The following is a 17,969-nucleotide window of genomic DNA, read 5'->3' on the forward strand; positions in this document are numbered from 1 at the left end:
GCAGTATAAAAGGCAGAACCTCCAGACTGCTAAACAGTCTGGAGGTTCTAAAAGGTGAAGATAAACAAATCTTCACCGTTTAGTGTACGCGCATAATACTGTGTCGCTCAAATTATCCCCACCAATTTATTACCAACCTGCTGAACTACTAACTCCCACAGGTAAACCCTGTAGAATGTCTGCATCATGTTGTGGGCATGTTTTTCTTCAGCAGGGACAGAGAAACTAGTTACAGTTGATGGATGCAGCTAAACATAACGCAATGACGACAATAATAGCAATTTTTTGATTCTGAGTTCCAGGAGCTTCCAACAGGACAACAACGCCAAACATGCAGCCAGAGATATAACAGGATGGTTTACATTGTTTATGTCACAGAAGCTCCCTGTCCAGTCTGACTGAGTTGGAGCTTTTCGGAAGAAAATAATGGGTGAAAGAGTTATTCCTAGCAAGGGTATCAGAGACTTACCCAAAATGATTTGCACTTGTAATTCAATATACTCAGTTAGGGCGAAGTTAAATGTATACCTCGCCTTTCAGATTTTGATTTGTAAAGATATTTACAAACCGTGGATGCTTTTTGTCTTCCACCCTACAATTATGCATGTTTACAAAAGCAGTGTTTGAAAACAACTCTATGATTAGCACTTAGATTGCTTCTAAAAGATTCCTTAGATCTTCTTCTGGAATTCATAGGAACAAGCGAAAGGAGCAATATGTGACATTTTACCACTAGGTGGTGCTTCAGCACTGTCTGTAGACCAAAACAAAACCTAGCCCCCCCCCCCCCCCTTTCCCTTCTCACCTTCAATTAACATATTTGCAAAGGACCAAAACACAGAAAAACAGCATCTCCTTTCAGAGGAACATTTCAAGTAAAGAAGTAACTCATAACTTTATAAAGCTGTTAACAGGATAACATTTTGAGCTGCTGGGGTGCTCTCCGGCATGTTGCTCCAATACTGCGGTGCTCTGATGGTGGTGTTTTAGGGGAGGGAGGGGCTAAATGCTGAGTGGCAGCTGTTCACATGCACGCGCGCGCAGGCCTACGCACGGTCCAGCCCGGCTATGTAAACAAGAGACTGGAGAACAACACAGAGAGCTGTGGTGTGACGTCATACCATTATCCATCTGAAATATTACCTTTAGTTCTTCACATCATTATTTTTTAGTTCATTCTATCTAAAATATTGAAATTTTCCTTATTGCTCCTTTAATTGTCTTCAGGATAAGTACAAAAAAGACATGTGACAGTTTCAAAGCCTTTATTATAAAATGCATGCGTACTGAGTTTTTGGTCAACATACCCAGCACTCATTTAGAGACTGAAATGATTTAATATTTTACAAAATGAAAGTAATAATTATTAAAAAATGTATAAGATTCACCCTTGTATTGATTTATTTATATGTACCTTACCTCAATTAAAACACTAATTACATAAATCTAAATCAGATGGGCAACCATCCATAATCTATAGCTCGTGTCCATGCAGGGTTGCGGAGAAACTGTGCCTCATCACCAGCGGTCCTTTGAGTGAGAAGTGGGGTACTCCTGCACAGGTTGATGGGAAACTAATACCAATTAATCAATAAAAAAGGTGAACCTCAAATCCCTCTTTTAGGCCTCTTTTAGAGTAATTTTAACTCTTAAAGAGACAACTTCAACAAGCCACTTACAGTGATTATTTTCTGTGCTTCCATCCTCAATTTAATCAAGATTCCTGCTTTTACATCGCACTCACACTACTGACCTTTTCACTAATTGCAAGCAAAGAAAAATGTGCTTTAATGCCAAACTACACCTGTGAGATTTGCCAGTTGATCCTCCCTTTTAAAGACTTACAATAACAAAGAGCACTCTAAACCTTTCTGAATATGAATGCAGAAACTGAGCACCATCGTTCAGAGTAACAAAACCTCCACAGACTGAATATTTAGTTAGAGAGAAAACACTTGCCAGTTTGACCTGCTCTCTGCAGAATGAATTCCAAATTTTCCCCACAACTGCAATTGGTAGTGAGAGTTAATCTAACAAATGACTGCCAAGCCTGAAACCAGAGAGTCACTGCTTTGAATAATAGAACAGTCCATCTGCGTCTCTGCCTTAATTGCAGTACTACCCAGTCTAATCACAGATAAAAATCTCTGTTAAATAAATGGAATGTGTTGTTCCCTGATTTCCACTGTTTTACGAAAAAGCAACATATCCACATCGAAATGTTTTGTATCATATATTCCCTCTCCCCAGCGAGCCTCTGCAGCTCATTCTGGGGAACCCAGGGCTTTCCAGATGAACAACACAAATATGGATTGGCAACCTTTCCTGCAAGATGAATTCTCGCGGTATCTGTGATTTAACAAACACACGAGAATCCGTCTTGCACCGCTCCGGCTTCAACGGTTTGTGTTGAAACAAAAAACGGTTCGGGTCAATCACAATGCAGTTTTGTGGTTTGGGTTTGGTCTCCCTTTTAACAATCTAGAATAAATGTCCGCACGCAGGGTGAGAAGTATCATCCTCTATAGTCAGAACATCCCATTTGTTTTTTAAATTGGGTTCCGTCTTCCCGCAGATGTTGTCCTCCGAGCAGGACAGAAACAAGTCAACCAGGACAGCTCGCAAGGAATCTCATCCACTCTTGGTGCTCTGCTGCCAGTGGGATTTTAATTACCTATTTCTTCTGCTAGGTGTTGGACTCACTGTCCTCTGAGGGCATAGGGAAGATTCAGAAAGTATTCCTTCCACTGCCGGATAACATCCTGATTCCAGGTCAGATGCCATCCCCTTCCAAACATAGGTGCAGTTTTCCTAAACATGCTTGGGACAAAGAAGAAGTCCTTTTCCCGTAGCCTCTCTGAATTTTAACCATCTTTGAGTTTTTGCTTCTGCAACCACAGGGGCGGCAGCCTATTCAACCACACAGTAACACGATGAAACCCTATAAAGGTGCTCATCTTCCACTTGTCATCTTCATTAAACAAAGTTGTACAAACAGTTGGTTAAATTACTCCAACCAAGCTATTTTTGTTTTGACGTGCAAGGGCGTTTGCAGCTTTGTTTCAAAATCTGTGCATGCTCTTCTAGCCCACTAGACAGCACACTCTGCAAAACAAGCTTGTCCACCTGTTTATTAACACTGTTGATCAGCGCTGTAGGCAGTAAACACCCAGAACCAAGTCAGATTCATTTATGGAACTAACGTTGCATTCCATTTGACTCGGATGACAAAAAGAGGAGCTGGAAACGGGGTAAACCTGAATAAAAAGCATTCCAGTTAACACAGTCGGAGCAGTTGGGATTACAAAAAAAAAAAAAAAAAAAGGTTACAATTCAAATATGGTGACGGCTAGGAAAGCTGTTTTGTTTGTATTACCTCCTATAAACGACATTTAAAACTTTACTTTCTACATACAAACACCACTTTTAATTTATTTGGTTCAGAGTTGCAGCCACTCCATGTAACATTGATTTCATACACACTCTCACAACTGTCTTGTAAAATAAACACATTTTATCTGAAAGAAGACAGACAGCAGCTGCCTTCTACTGCATAAGGTGGATGGATGGACACTTCAGAGACAAAACAGCTTTCAGCGTGTGTGAAATGAGAGAGAGCCACGGTAAATCCACGGATCTCACACAGTGTGTCTGTGTTTTTTTTACTAGAGGTATGGTTCATGGTTTCTAAATAGTAAAAAATATATTTTGATTTGACCCTTTCATAGTGGTCCTTCATATTAATGTTGTCACTTTTCAGTTTTTCTGGACTTCCTCAGAAAAAGAAAAGTTTCTCCTCGCCACTCGGCCAATCCCTGAAAATCAGTGTGTTCACTCAAAACTTCACTCAAGTCCATTCGGTTTGACCCTCTTTAGCTGGGCCAGAGAAACCTGGGCTGGCCCTGAAAAAAAACTTCTCACAAGCGGGCAGAGCCAAGTGGTGCGCGACCAAACCGAGGTGGTGGAACTGGGGCTTAATTATACCTGCCCATGTGAAAGATAAAAGACAGAAGTGAGGTGGCAGTAGCAACTTTTTCTCTGTTGTGAAAGGCCATGGAGGCAGAACAAGGGCAAAGGAAAGAATAAAAAAATGGATTTCAACTACTTTGTGGGTGAAATAATAATACTGGCACTATGAGTCACTGTCATCTATCATTAAAGCCTCTCAAAGCACTTTAAAATTCTTGGTATGAGACATATTCAATAGTGACTGAAGCAGGACACTTTTAACATCTTTGGGCCAGGAGAAATCCTGCATAACAAAGTATCTCTGGGAAATGATGCATTTAAACAGGTTATCAGATTCCAGAATAAAGATAAGAATGTGATTTAAAAAATGGGGCTATAGACGTATGGGTTGTAATGTTCCAATTTTATTGTCAGCTTGGTTTCTTACACATATTTACATGATGTTTGTTTCTTAAAATTAAGCTGATTCCAAATACCATATTGCCAGCATACCTTGAGGAGCAGGGAGAGGGAAAAAGCAGCCCACTAACCTGTTTGTGAAAAAAAAAAAACACCTTGTGACAGACTGCACATCATCAACTCATTGGGTGAGATATGTGTCCTGCTGGGTGTGAAAAATTACCTTCCCCATGTTCTGTGTCATTTCATGCAACAAATATGCACCCAACTGGGAACCAGTCAGTCACAGGATCTTAAGTCCTCTACAATTCCCACTTTCCACTTTATAATTTTTTCATATAAAAAAGAAAGAATTCAACAACACATCTACAACCAAAATATTTTTCCTGACAGTCTAAGCTTACATTTGCATTGCAAGTTAATTTTGACACATTGTTTTTTGTTGTTGTTGCTGTTAAGCAAGGTTCAAAATAAAAAGAAATACCACAACTGGAACCAAATTTCCACTTGTTCCTGTTTCTGTAAAACTTACATTCCAGTCTAGCATTCACACTTCAAATTAATGTTGGCATATTGACAAGAAAATCTCCAAAAGGCATTGCTTCAAAAGTTATTGTATCTTTTTGAACCTTGTTTTTGTTTTTTGTAATGAAGACAGACCAACTTTCCACATTGTGGTCCCTGTTTCTTTAATCCTGAATGCAAACACTCCATGCTAGCATTCATTTTGCATTCCATTTGCCTTGGAAAACAAAATTAGGCACTGGGAATGGGTTAAACCCGAGTAAAAAGCATTCCAGTAAATACAGTCAGAGAGGTCAGGATTCCAAAGTAAAAACAAAAGAACAAAAGGAAGGATTCCAATATGGTGATAGCCAGGTAAGCTGTTTTATTCAAAGTCCCTCTTATAAACTATCAAGGTTTGTTCCTATTGGCGCAACAAAGTTGCCACTTTAGTGTGCTGTTGCTCCCCTGAGATTCACACAACCGTTCACACAGCACATGACAGTAATAATAATAATAATAATAATAATAATAATAATAATAATAATAATAATAATAATAATAATAATATATTTTATTTGTAGGTGCCTTTCTGAACACTCAAGGTCACCATACATTGGTTAAAATAACGTAACACAATAATAAAAAGTGATCAAACACCAAAAAGATAAAAATATGGTTAAAATTACACATTGCAAATTAAAACATAGGAAAAATGCAGTTTTGAACAGGTAGGTTTTGAATTTGGATTTGAAATGTGGGAGTGAAGTAGTGTCTCTGAGTTACGAAGGCAGAGACAGTTCCAAAGGCGAGGTGCAGAGCGGCTGAATGCTCTGCTCCCCATGGTGATGAGTTGGGCAGGTGGGACAGTCAGGTGGATAAAGGAGGAGGATCAGAGAGTGCAGCAGGGCATAGCAACATGGAGGAGGAATTTAAACTGAATTCGAAATTGAATTGGGAGCCAGTGGAGCTTTTGTAAAATGGGTGTGATGTGGTGGATGGAGAGGGTCATTGTGATGATGCAGGCAGCTGAATTCTGGATAAGCTGGAGTTTATGTAGGAATTTATAAGTGACACTGGGGAGGAGATAATTGCAGTAGTCTAGGCGAGAAATAACGAGGTTATTAACCAGAATGAAAGTGGTATGGGGGGTGAGAGAGGGTTGGAGGTGGCTGATTTTGTGTAGGTGAACGTATGGAGACGTGTTACTGATATGGGAATGAAAAGGTACAGTATTGACATCCAGACTCATAACCTGTGGGGAGGGGGAGACAATGGTATTGTCAATGATTATTGAGAAGCTGTCGGTTTTGGACAGTGTTGATTTAGATCCAATAAGAAGAACTTTATTTTTGTAACTGTTTAGTTTGAGAAAATTGGAAGAGAACCAGGATTTTATGTCTTACAGCCAGTCAGTAAGTGACAAGGGTGAGAGAGTGGAGGTGGGTTTACTGCTGGGTGTCATCCGCATAACAGTAGAAACTGATATTGTTCTTACGGAAGATATTGGCAAGAGGAAGAAGGCAAATTATGAAAAGGAGGGGTCCCAGGACAGAGCCCTGGGGCACACCTGAAGTGATGAAGTGATGGAGAGAAGGCTGGGATGAGAAGAGTTTGAGTTGAATGAACTGAGTGTGGCCCGAGAGGTAAGATCTGAATCAGTCAAGTGGAGTATGTGTGATGCTGATGGAAAATAATCTATTGAGGAGGGTGGGATGACTAATGTTGTCAAAGGCCGCTTAGGTCAAGGAGGATGAGGATAGTGAGTATCCTCATCCTCCTTGAAACTGCTGCCATGAAGAGGTCATTAAAGATTTTTACTAATGCAGTTTCTGTGCTGTGGAGTGGACGGAAACCAGACAGGAACTGTTCGTACAGATTATTAAGTGATAAGTGGAAGTGAAAAGTGGGGGCGCAATGCTGGCGCAAGAACATCTCCGTTGCCTCTTCTCCGGTGGGTCGGCCCGACGTCACCACTGTCTCTACTGTCTCTACTGTGGGTCGGTCCGATGTCACCACCTCCATAATTCACAGCTTGCACCACGTGTAAGAACTTTCAGACCTGTTCCAAAGATTATACCTACACCAGCGAAAGTTGTCATCTCCAGGAGTATCTTCTGTGGGACTTATTTTATGGTGACAGTCAGTAACAGCTGTTTTTCCTCTGCCTGCACCAAATCATTAGCTAATCCGGCCACAGCAGAGCCTGTAGTTTGTAGTTCCTGCGTGGGCTGTTCCGTTGCTGAGGGTCTCCAGAAGATCTGTTCTGCCGCAGTCCTGCAGCCTCCAGACCCCATCGTCTCAGCAGCCTAGCGGTTTCTGAGCTCCAATGCTGCCACGTTCCTGTGGCTTCCAGGTCCCACCCGCCGCATGGTCGACCTCCAGATCTTTGTTGTTGGTTCCTTCGACCACATGGCCGCCCTCCATATCATCTTCATGGGTAGGCAACTTGGGGTTAAGTGCCTTGCCCAGGGGCACATTGACATGTGACGGGGGGAGCTGGAATTGAACCCACAACCTACAAGATGACTACCCACTGAGCCACAATATTTCCTATTCATGTTTCTGATAACAGTAGCATTAGTATTTCAAACTAGTATTAGCCTTGTAAGGTAAAATTAGCATACTAGAGTAACCAGAAGCTGCAGAATGCTTGAAAATTATCAGTTTAAAAGTCCTATGAGTAATTATAAGTCAGCAACAAACCAAAGTACCTTCATAATATAACAGCCTTTAAGCATGTATTATACATTCCTAACAGAGCACTTCGCTCTCAGACTGCAGGTCTACTGGGGTCCCTAGAGTCTCTAAAAGTAGAATGGGAGGTAGATCTTTTAGTTAGGAGTCTCATCTCCTGTGGAACCAATTCCCAGTTTTGGTTCGTGAGGCAGACACTCTGTCAATTTTTTAAGACTAGGCTTAAAACTTTCCTTTTTGTTTTCATTAGCTGTTAGTGGAAAATCATTATAATTAGCAAAAAATAAATAAAAGGCTTGAAAAAAAGGCTGTGTGCAATTAATCTTTGTGTTCACTTAATGAATTGAGTTGCTAAGATAAATTGACTTTTTGGTAATGTTCTAAAATCTGCTAGAATTTCTAAGCTAAAACAATAATTACTTATTTTCTGCTTTGGCACGATGTGTTGGAAGGAAATGTGCTTTAGTGCTTTGTTTTTCCATTTAATGAATGGAAGGGATGAAAAAGGCATATATTGTAATTTTTTTTTATTTGCCCTTCAGAACAATGATCTTTGCTGTTGTTGTTGGTGCAACCATTACACCTCCTAAAGTTGGGAGGTGCTCCTAAAGTTTGCTCCTAAAGTTTTAAATAAATATATTACCTACCCTTTAAATGTCTTCCTGACAGTTAAACCCCACTGCTTGCCCAGCCATTAACATAAGTACGTATTTTCATTTCTTGCCTCTTGATAAAGAAGTGGGGAAAAGGACAAGAAAAAGGCTTGTTCCCAGGCCTCTGCAGGCCAAATTTGATTGAGGAGTAGACAAGAGCCATTAGAAGGCTGTAGGATAGTGGTTCTCAAGAACAGGACTATAGGTAAACCTGCTATACAGGAAGCAGAATCATTAAACTGTTTCTCAAACTCCAGTCTCAGTCACACTTCCCTGACAAACCAGCAATAACATAGCTGAGGACTTTGGGAACAATCACCAAGTCTCAAATATAAGTTAATGCAAGTCTAAGTGCACATGGTTGGTACAGTGAACTGGGAATGGCTCATTAAACCACTTACTGTCCCGTGTTTACCCCCTTTCTTTTTTCCCCCGAAGGTTCTATAGTGACAGGTTTAGTGTAAGTGAATTTATAAAGAAAAAGTGGAAACAAATCTGCTCTTTTAATAGGGGCAGGCTTTTAACATGTTTTAAAATCCGTCCTTCATGAGCTCCTGGGCTGTTAAAAAATAATAAATCTAAAGATGATACTCTGAAACAAAAATCTACAAGGGCTCTTCTAAAAAAAGCCAACATTTGGATCAAATACTCTTAAGCTACTAGGAACAATATATTTTGTTGGAATAGAAAGATGGACATCAAGCATTAAGACACTTATGATTGCAGGGGCATCTGCATAAATAAATCAAGCTTTAAAAAGTAAACTTGTTCCAAGTTATCTAATTAAAAAGTGAAACTCATTCTAAAGAGTCATTCCATACATTTATATATTTCAAGTGTTTCTTTCAAGTTTGATCTGTTTGGCTAACAGCTAATGAAAACCCCAAATGATGTATCTTAGAAGATTGCAATATTATACAAGACCAATAAACAGAAAAGTTTATCATGGGGGGGGGGTGGGGGGGGTGGGGGGGGGGCAGCTGTCACCCCCCATGATTATTAAAACACCCCTTTTTTTGTTCTTATGAAATATTCAAATTGCTTGAGACTAAAAATGGGGGTTCCAATTAGCTGTAAGCCAATCGCATAAAAATAAACTTGACACACTTAAAATATATTTATAAGGCATCTATATAGTATGCCTGTGCAAATTGTCAGTTATCCAAGTCATCACAACAGCAAACAGGCTTAAATCTATATAGTAGTTTTACTCTTTCAATTTAATCATTGACATAAATTTCCCTATTTGTTAATGTTCTGCTGTATTATAATAAATTTTTAGTAGCTGACATTTTCTGGTTGAGTTTTTAATCCCCTGGCAGCACAGATGGTTGCAAATGTCAATTCTTTGTTATCCCTGAAAGACCTTGAAGCAGTCAGCTGACACACGTATGGACAAGGTGCACGAGTAACCACGTTTTGGCTAATGAAAATACTTCAATAAGGATCTTTACCGCAACCAGATCTGCAATAGAAAACATAGGTTTTATGTGGACCTGGTAGCCGAAAAAGAGAGAAATGGAAATTTGCTAGATCCATTCGGTCCTGTTTAAGGTTCTGGTGAGGCAAAGGCTGGATATCTAACCCACACATTCAATGGGCAAGGGACAAAGATCACCTTGGCTTGGTTTGCCAGAAGAAAACTCGGAGAAAAAAAAACAATCATCTATGCAAAAACTGTTTTAATACCTATGCTGTACCAGCAGGTAGTTTTAATAGCATTAACTACATTGATATTTAAAAGAAGATTGTTAGCATGGTTAAAGTAGTTCCAGGATAAACAGGCCAAACAATTCAAACTGTTGCACACAGTTTAACCTTTAGTAAGGAAAATACTACAATTGAGGGAAACATTTACGTGCACAAAGGAAATGTGCAAACTGGAAATAAATGCACAGGTAATGAAAACATAAATAAATTCACCCTGTAATTGGCAGCAAGTATGAAATAACAATGTTTAAAAAGGGGACTGAAAAAGCGGCTCTTTCCTTAAAGATTACTGTCGCATATATAAAAAAGTTTTAAATCTGACTGATTCGTATTCAGAAAACAGCACGACCAGATTAAACTTCCCGTTGTGCTTTCTTTGTTGACTTTCTCATTCAGTATGTCCCACCTATGTCTTTTTCTTTGTACTTTCAGAGATATCTGTTTCAAACTGGAATTTGGAGACAAACATCTCATATTTAAAAAAAAAAAAAAAAAGATCCTGGAGCTCATTTTCCACCCGACTCATCCTTTTGTGTCGCACTCCTGAGGACGCTGACTCATGTTCATCAGCGCAGTAGGAAATTTACATTTCAGACCTATTTCTCATTCCATCCATTTTTTTTTTACTCCTCAAAGGGAGCAGCGCTTTGATGTCCTTAAAATCTCATTACAGCCGGGGCTCGGCAGCAGCGAAGACTGATTTCCCCTGGTTTTCTGGTGGCGGGGAGGAAATGATGGGAGGCAAAAGTCCGGGTGGAGCTCAATCCGAAAGGATGAGGCCGGCCGCGAAAAAAAAAAAAAAATCCAAAACTCATGCAGCCAAAAGTGTTTCACGCCATCATGGAGGCGGACATTATTATTAGCAGTGATTAGCAACACTCAATGGAGCATATTCAGAAGTTAATTGATTTGAATAGCGGAAGCAAATTCAGACTAACAGCCTACTTGTTACTTACGACATCAAGAGTTTCACACTTTACTTAAAGTGGAAAATGTTTTCTCTGCACATCATGACAAATGTCTGTCAAATGACATTAACTGTTTATCCTTCATGTGTCACAATCCTAATGTGTTTGATTAGTTACTTTGGATGGTGCATCTTTTAGTTAGTGGTTATGTTTTGTATATGGTTTACTTCTGTTTCACTGCCAATTACAGAGAATGGTGCAACACAGACTAACTGAGGGTGGCATAAAAAAGAAGTAAACTATACACAGAACAGAAACAATAATTGAAAGATGCACAGTCCAAGCAACTTAAACCTTTATAAAAAAATCAAACACCTTAGGATTACTGTAGCTCTACTGTAGGTTTTTTAATTAGTTCAGCCAGTACGTCATCATGTTGAATCTCTGATGCCTATGTTCATGCTTTTTTGATGCATACATTATGTTTTTCTTGTTGTTCCTGGCTCTGAGAATGATTGGCAGTCTACTTTTGGCCTGTCATGTTGCCTATCAACACTTAAAGGGCTCTGACCCACCCACCACTTTATGTTCCTGATTTCAGGTTTAACCTTAATGTGTGGAAAATGAAAACATCTGAGGGCTCTCTCTCAAGATTGTAGAGTTCATAAATGATAAGCCAATGTATTTGTTAAAATCCAGTCATGATTGTCCATGAATTCTGCATGTTTGCCAGGTAATATGGCATTCAAATTTCCTTCGGAAGCTCATACATCATAATAATTATCTTCTGTCTGACAGCAGCAAATCTGCTGTGGCAAAATGATTGCCGTTGACTTTGGCCTGCACAATTATATCTCTCCAGAAGAACAAGGCATATATTCGGCAAAACTGGCATATATTGGGCTAAACTGGCTACCATGAAGCTTGATTGTTATTTTTTCTCCTGCTCCTCTTGATTTATATATGCAAGAAATTTTATTAGATTTTATGCAGGGATTATTTTGTGTTCAATGGACACTGAAACGGGAAGGTAGAAGAAAAAAAAAGGAGAGAAACAGATGAGACAAAATGCTAAGAGGGAGAAAAGAAGAAAGAGGAGAGCAGTATAACATCCTCAGAGTCTGCTTCTACACCTGCAAAGAGAGATACAAAAAGAACAGCAAAACCAACTGAAGTATTACAGGTACAAACAACCAACACCTTGATACCGTCACTAAAGAATATAAAGCATGATTTAATACTAAATGTATAAAGTGACAGCTGAAGATAACAATGGGGGTTTTCTGTATGGAAGTGAATCTGTAAGTACCTGAATCCAAGCACCTGTAGATGTTTGTCAGAGTGCACTGGTGTATGTAAGGTTTATCCAGAAGAAAAATGCTCAATAGTGGTTACGAGGGGCCAAAGACCCGGCCCCCAGAGATCTGGGGGAGACACCAGGGAAACAAGAACCCAAGACGCCTGAAGGGACCTCTAGAGCAAAGGTGCCCGAGAGGTGCCGACACAGGAAAACCTGCTTCCCCCATCTGAGAGCAGAGCAGAAATGGGCCCCAAGAAACCCCCCAACAGCCACAACGCCGAACCCCCTGTGAGCTACGGTGACTAGCCCATGGGCTCCGCTAAGGGGCCCAGGCCCCGCGAAGCAGCCGCCAGGAGCGAGCCAGCGCCTGCCTGAGCACCCAGACACCGAGGACCACCAACGCACCAGTGGGCCAAGGTGCCAGCCAATGGAGGAGAGCAGGACGGGGGGGATGGGCTCCACACTTAGTTGAGACATGAGATGTTCAGACCCAACCAGATAAATAGACGAACAGAAAACCACGTACACATTCACACGTTCCTATCCTAGTGCCCCTGCGAACATGCAAACACTCCTACCACAAAAAAAAGGGGAAGCCGTGCACACACTCGCACTCCGGAGACTTCAAGCAGAGAGACCAGACATTCATCCAGCACTGACATTATAATGTGTGGAGTCCCAGTGTTTGTAGTAATCTTTAAAAAATATGCAACTCAAGGTCTAATACATAAAAAGTAACTTCTTGAATGTACTCTTACGATTCCTCTGCCAGCGTCAGCATGTGTTTTTTTTTTTCATTTATCTCTCACTTTTCACAAACATAGCAGTTATTTGTGTTTCCACAAGTCCCAGTTCTGTCAGTTACGCAAAAATCCATCAAAAACGAACCGCCAATGTGTGCGTTTGTGTTGTGTAACAAACAACTTGCGATGAACCCTGTTCATTTTTGGTAACTGGATGATTTACATGAAGGCTTGGCAGGTGTTTTCAATAAGCAACATATGCTGCATGGAAAAACAATCCAGGGTTTGAAGAAATAAAATGACAATGGCATGGTTGGTTAGAAGAAAAAAAAAGGATGTGTGGAAATGCTAGTGCAGTACAGCAGACTGATGGGAAAATTACAGAATAATTGCAAAAAAGGCTTTTAACAAGGAAACAATTTTAAGAATCCAATAACAGTCTCCTGCAGTGCCTTTTTAAAAAGTCCTGTTGCCAGTAAGTAATGAAAAATACTCTTAGGCCTTGACCACACTGCTGGATATACTTTCCTCTGTTTGAAATAAAAAAAAAAAAACTCCAATCAAAGGGAAAAGGAATCATTCTAAGCCAGGAGGGGGTAATATGACCAGGTTAACGACACGGAAATACAAAAGAAGATTGAGTGCTAGAAAGTAATAAAAAAAAATATGTCAGATCATTTTTTTGTCAATCACCCATTTTGGGACAGAGCAGTATTTTCAATTAGGTTTTGAGTTTAATTAAAGCTGCAAGCGGCGCTGAATGGTCCTGAAAGCCTCAGCGTTCCACATGCCAGAGCGCATTGAGGTGGGGATGCAATCCACATGCCCACCTCAACGCCTCCAGCAAGCCTGGCAGGCGAAAAAATAAGCAAGCTTTGAAATACATTCATTCAGGCTCATGCCAGCTCTGGTGGGAAGCCTTGAAAATTTTGCCGAGGCTAAACCTTCCCGATGGAAAATGTAGTTATTTCCTGTTTGGTGGTGAATGATTAATGAAGACTTTTGGTAATATTTTGAAAATGTCATTACAAAGTATTTATCTGTTAGTAGATTGTGTTGTTTGGAGGGTCATTCGCCACATAAAACTGCAACACTGTTCTCAGCCGGCTGGGCTAAAGGGATGTCAATAATTCACTATATAGCAATTTGTTGAACAGTCAACAAAGGAAGCACACCAAATTTTGGAGTGGATTTGTCAATGCATCTGGGAGATATAACTGTTTGTAATATTCTAGTGGGACTTATTTGTTTTAATTTAAAATGTAATCCTGTTTGTGGGTTAAGAAAGATCAGACATTTATGGTTAGGAGTTAAAGGGATGGCAAATAATGACATGAAGTGGAAATGACAAAATCAAGTGAATGTGTTGAGTGTTGCTGGTCTATAATGACACACACAAAAAGTTGGGATACAGCTCCGACACCGTCTGGGGAAATTAATAAACCTTCGTCTTATATGGCTGGACGTCAGAGTTTGAGGCTTGGCCATGACCACTCACACTGATTCAGCAAAAAATGTTTGATAATTTTTGATCTCCACTGTTTTTAAAGAAGCCACTCCTGAATTAATTTTTGTCTGTAGAAAAATGCTTTAAAATAAAAGATGGAATTTGACTAATTGATTGCAGGATCTAGAGAGACCAAGCTTTTTTTTTTTAAAGCAGGAATACGCAGCGAACAGGGGAGAACCTTTAATGACTTTTCTCTGCCAATGGCACAGTTGGATGCAGAGCCTTTGTTAAGCAGCAGCTCCTCCATATTTCTTCTACGTTTGCTTAACCAAAGCGGGCTGCGTGAACTCATTTTTATGATTCTTTTGCGCATGTGAGCCAGTTTGGAGACGTACACAGTTCAGATATAGGAAGCATTTTAAAAATAATGCGAGCGACTTCGCAGAAAAAAATTTCCATTTCAGAAAAGAATTGAAATGAGTGTTAAGACCTGCAGTGGGAGCGTAGCCTTCAGGAAGCTGTCACAGTTTAAGTTAAATGTAGGCCAGATGTAGGCTCAACAATAGACAAAAGCAGGGAAATCGTTGGGCATGGTATTTTAAAGGTATTGCTGAGACACTACATTTTAGTACCATTTGTATTGATATTCTGTTGGAGTTTTTAAATATGTGCCAACAGGTCTCTCGAGTAAAACACAACTTATGTCTCAGTGAGTCTACCTGTATGATGATGATGATAATAATGATAATAATTGTTTATTCTCTATACTTGCTAAATTCTCCCTCCCCTCTAAAATGTACGCAACTTGGATTGTTTTGCTAATCCAGTCCTGGGTCAAATATGAACCAATCCGGGTCTGGGTTGAGTTAATACAGCAGGGGTTTGTTAATGGTTTTAGACAGTATAATGGGTTAGGTTTTACAAAAAAAGACAAATAAAAAAACTCGTCTTTCTGACTGCTATTGAAAGCAAACAATAACCCACGATCTAGGTTGTGTGGATGAGCTTCCCTTTTTGTAATGAATAGGTCTTTCCCCTCTGTTGTACAGCTTAACCTTATATTAAGCTTTTTTTTTTTATAATGTACTTTTGCATTTCTTAGGGTGTTCTCTAGGAGTGCTCATTCTTCGTTTTTCCATGGGTATTTTTGTTTCATGTCTGTGTTCTATGTGTGCATTCAGAGCCAGAATTTACCTATGGGTGCATAATGATTCTATTTGATTCTTGAGTGAATGAATAAATTCATTCAAGTATTCAAAATAAATGAATCGCACTTACTGATTATGTAGCTTATTGAGATGCATAATTTAGCATGAGGAATATCTATGGAAAATCACAGTGAAATCTGGGTTTGACTTCTGAACCTATGGCCTGGGCAATCTCAGAAAAGTGGAAGTCAGGATGGATGGATGAAAGGCTGGATGGAAGTTTCGACAGGCTTTCAAATATTTTCTTTGGACTCTATCTGCCTTTTCCACCATGTTTCAGTGCAGTCTCCCCTTTACATTCTCTACAGATAAATACTGTTGAACATCGTCCTTGTAGATTAAAGTGAACACCTAATTATCGAGGGCTCTCTTACACATACATGGATGAGAAAACTGGCAGATTTCACATGTAGGAAAACACTGTATATTGAGGCACAAACCAAGAAATTTAAAATTTTCAAACAACAGCTGAAACAATGTGAAACAAAAGGAATAAGTGTGCCTTTTCCATTGTTGTGTAATCTGATTTCAAAATTAAAATGCACAGGACTCAGCAATGTGTTGTTGACACCGAACTGGTAAAAGGCAGAGCAAACTGAAAAGCAGGAGAGAATTGCATCTGCAGATGTAATATTTCACCCAACATCTGTGTGTAATAAAACTGCCACCAATGGAAGGAAGAAAAAACAAGTTGGATCAACACGAGGATCAAAGATTTACCACAATTACAGAGAATGGTGCAACACGTTTGATGCACCACTGCTGTTGTATACTGGAGTTAACTTTTTCAACGTTGTTGTAAAGGCATTAAAAAAAGTCAAAGCCAACCAAGAACAGTAAATCAGAATACAAATCTGAGACACTGTTTTACAGCACATAACACTTTAGCGTTTAAATTACTTGATTTATTCTGCAGTTCCTCGGAATGACGTGAGCACGCCTGGCTGCCACTGGACGAGAGTCCATCTGTAATTTATTCTTCACCAGAATCCCCCCCCCCCCCCCCCGCAATATTTAAAGCTATTTTCTTCAGTTTTTATTGTTTATTTGTATTCATTGAATTGCTCAGTATTGTTATCAACCGATGTGCACCATGCCAAATGGTAAAGCCAAGATGGAAAAGGAAAAGGTTGGGGGCATCGATATTAGCCAGGAGTTAAGGGCGGCTTTCCAAATAAGCAGGAAAGCCTGCGTAAGCCTAAACCTCCCTAAGTGTTGTTGAAAAAGAATAGTTTGGGGTGAAAGGGGATGAGGGAGGTGTGCAACTACACAATAAGATGCTTTTTGGAATGGGACTGGACTAGGAGGGGTTCAATTATTTCTGTCATAGTTTGAGTTCTGTCTTAGTTTGGGTTCTATCTTAATTTTAGTTCTGTCATGGTTTTAGTTTTTGTCACAGGTTGGTTGTCTTTTGGTACTGTTTTGCATTTTACTTTATCCTCAGTCATCAGCCAGCATTTATTTAGCACTGTTCACCTGCCAGCAATCTGCCAGCTGTTTGTCTGTCACTCCCTGGTCACCAGTCACTACCTAGTCAGACCTGTTCACCTTCCAGCCTTCCAGCCTCTAGTCACCAGCCGGTTCACTTTCAGTCACCAGCCTTTGCTTTGATTATTTCCGCCTGTTACTTGTAATCAGCACTTAGCTCTGTTGACTTGTTTACCTCATTGTTTAAACCCGCCTCATCCTTCAGCACTTTGCCAGATTATTACGAGCCTTTCCGTGAGTCTTATCCAGCGTTCTTTGTTCTGATAGCTGTTGATACCGACCCGATTTTGCCTCCGGATATCTGAGCCAGCCTGACCCCTGTATACCTGTTTTCTCTCCCTGTTTCTGACTCCTAACTTGGGTACTGAACCAGACCTGCTATCTGACCACTGAGCCTGCCTGATCTCGTCTAGCCTGTTAGCTTGCCCGTGTATCAATCTTGGATCTGTGTCCCTACTCTAAGTCTGGATTCTGCTCTGTACGTGCACTTCTGATTACCTGGTTTTTGACTAAGGACTGTTTTTGTGACCACAAGCTCTGTGTTGTCTCGCTCATCATAACTGCCTGCCTGTTTATTCCAGTTCCTACCCATGACCTGTCCTTAAATAAACCTTCTTAAACATACTTTCTGGTTGTCTGGCTGAATGCTGGGTCTTTCTTTTCCATTCATGACAATTTCATAATTTCTGTTAAAATCATCTTAAATATCCATATGCTCAAATATGTGAAAAACCATTCAGACTGTCATAGGGAATCCTTTTTTTTTTCTTCAAAATTGTCCTAATTTAAAAGAAAACAATCAAAACTGTAATAGCTTGCGTTCTGCCCTCTGTTGAGCTTTCTCTGTTTTGAGTTATTTTCCTGTTTAGTCCAGTTATTGTTTATGTTCTGTCTCTGGCCTGCTCCTGAGTTTATGCTTGGGTCTCAGCACTGATGCCTG

Source organism: Fundulus heteroclitus, chromosome 10 (genome assembly GCF_011125445.2).
Source record: "Fundulus heteroclitus isolate FHET01 chromosome 10, MU-UCD_Fhet_4.1, whole genome shotgun sequence".
NCBI lineage: Eukaryota > Metazoa > Chordata > Actinopteri > Cyprinodontiformes > Fundulidae > Fundulus > Fundulus heteroclitus.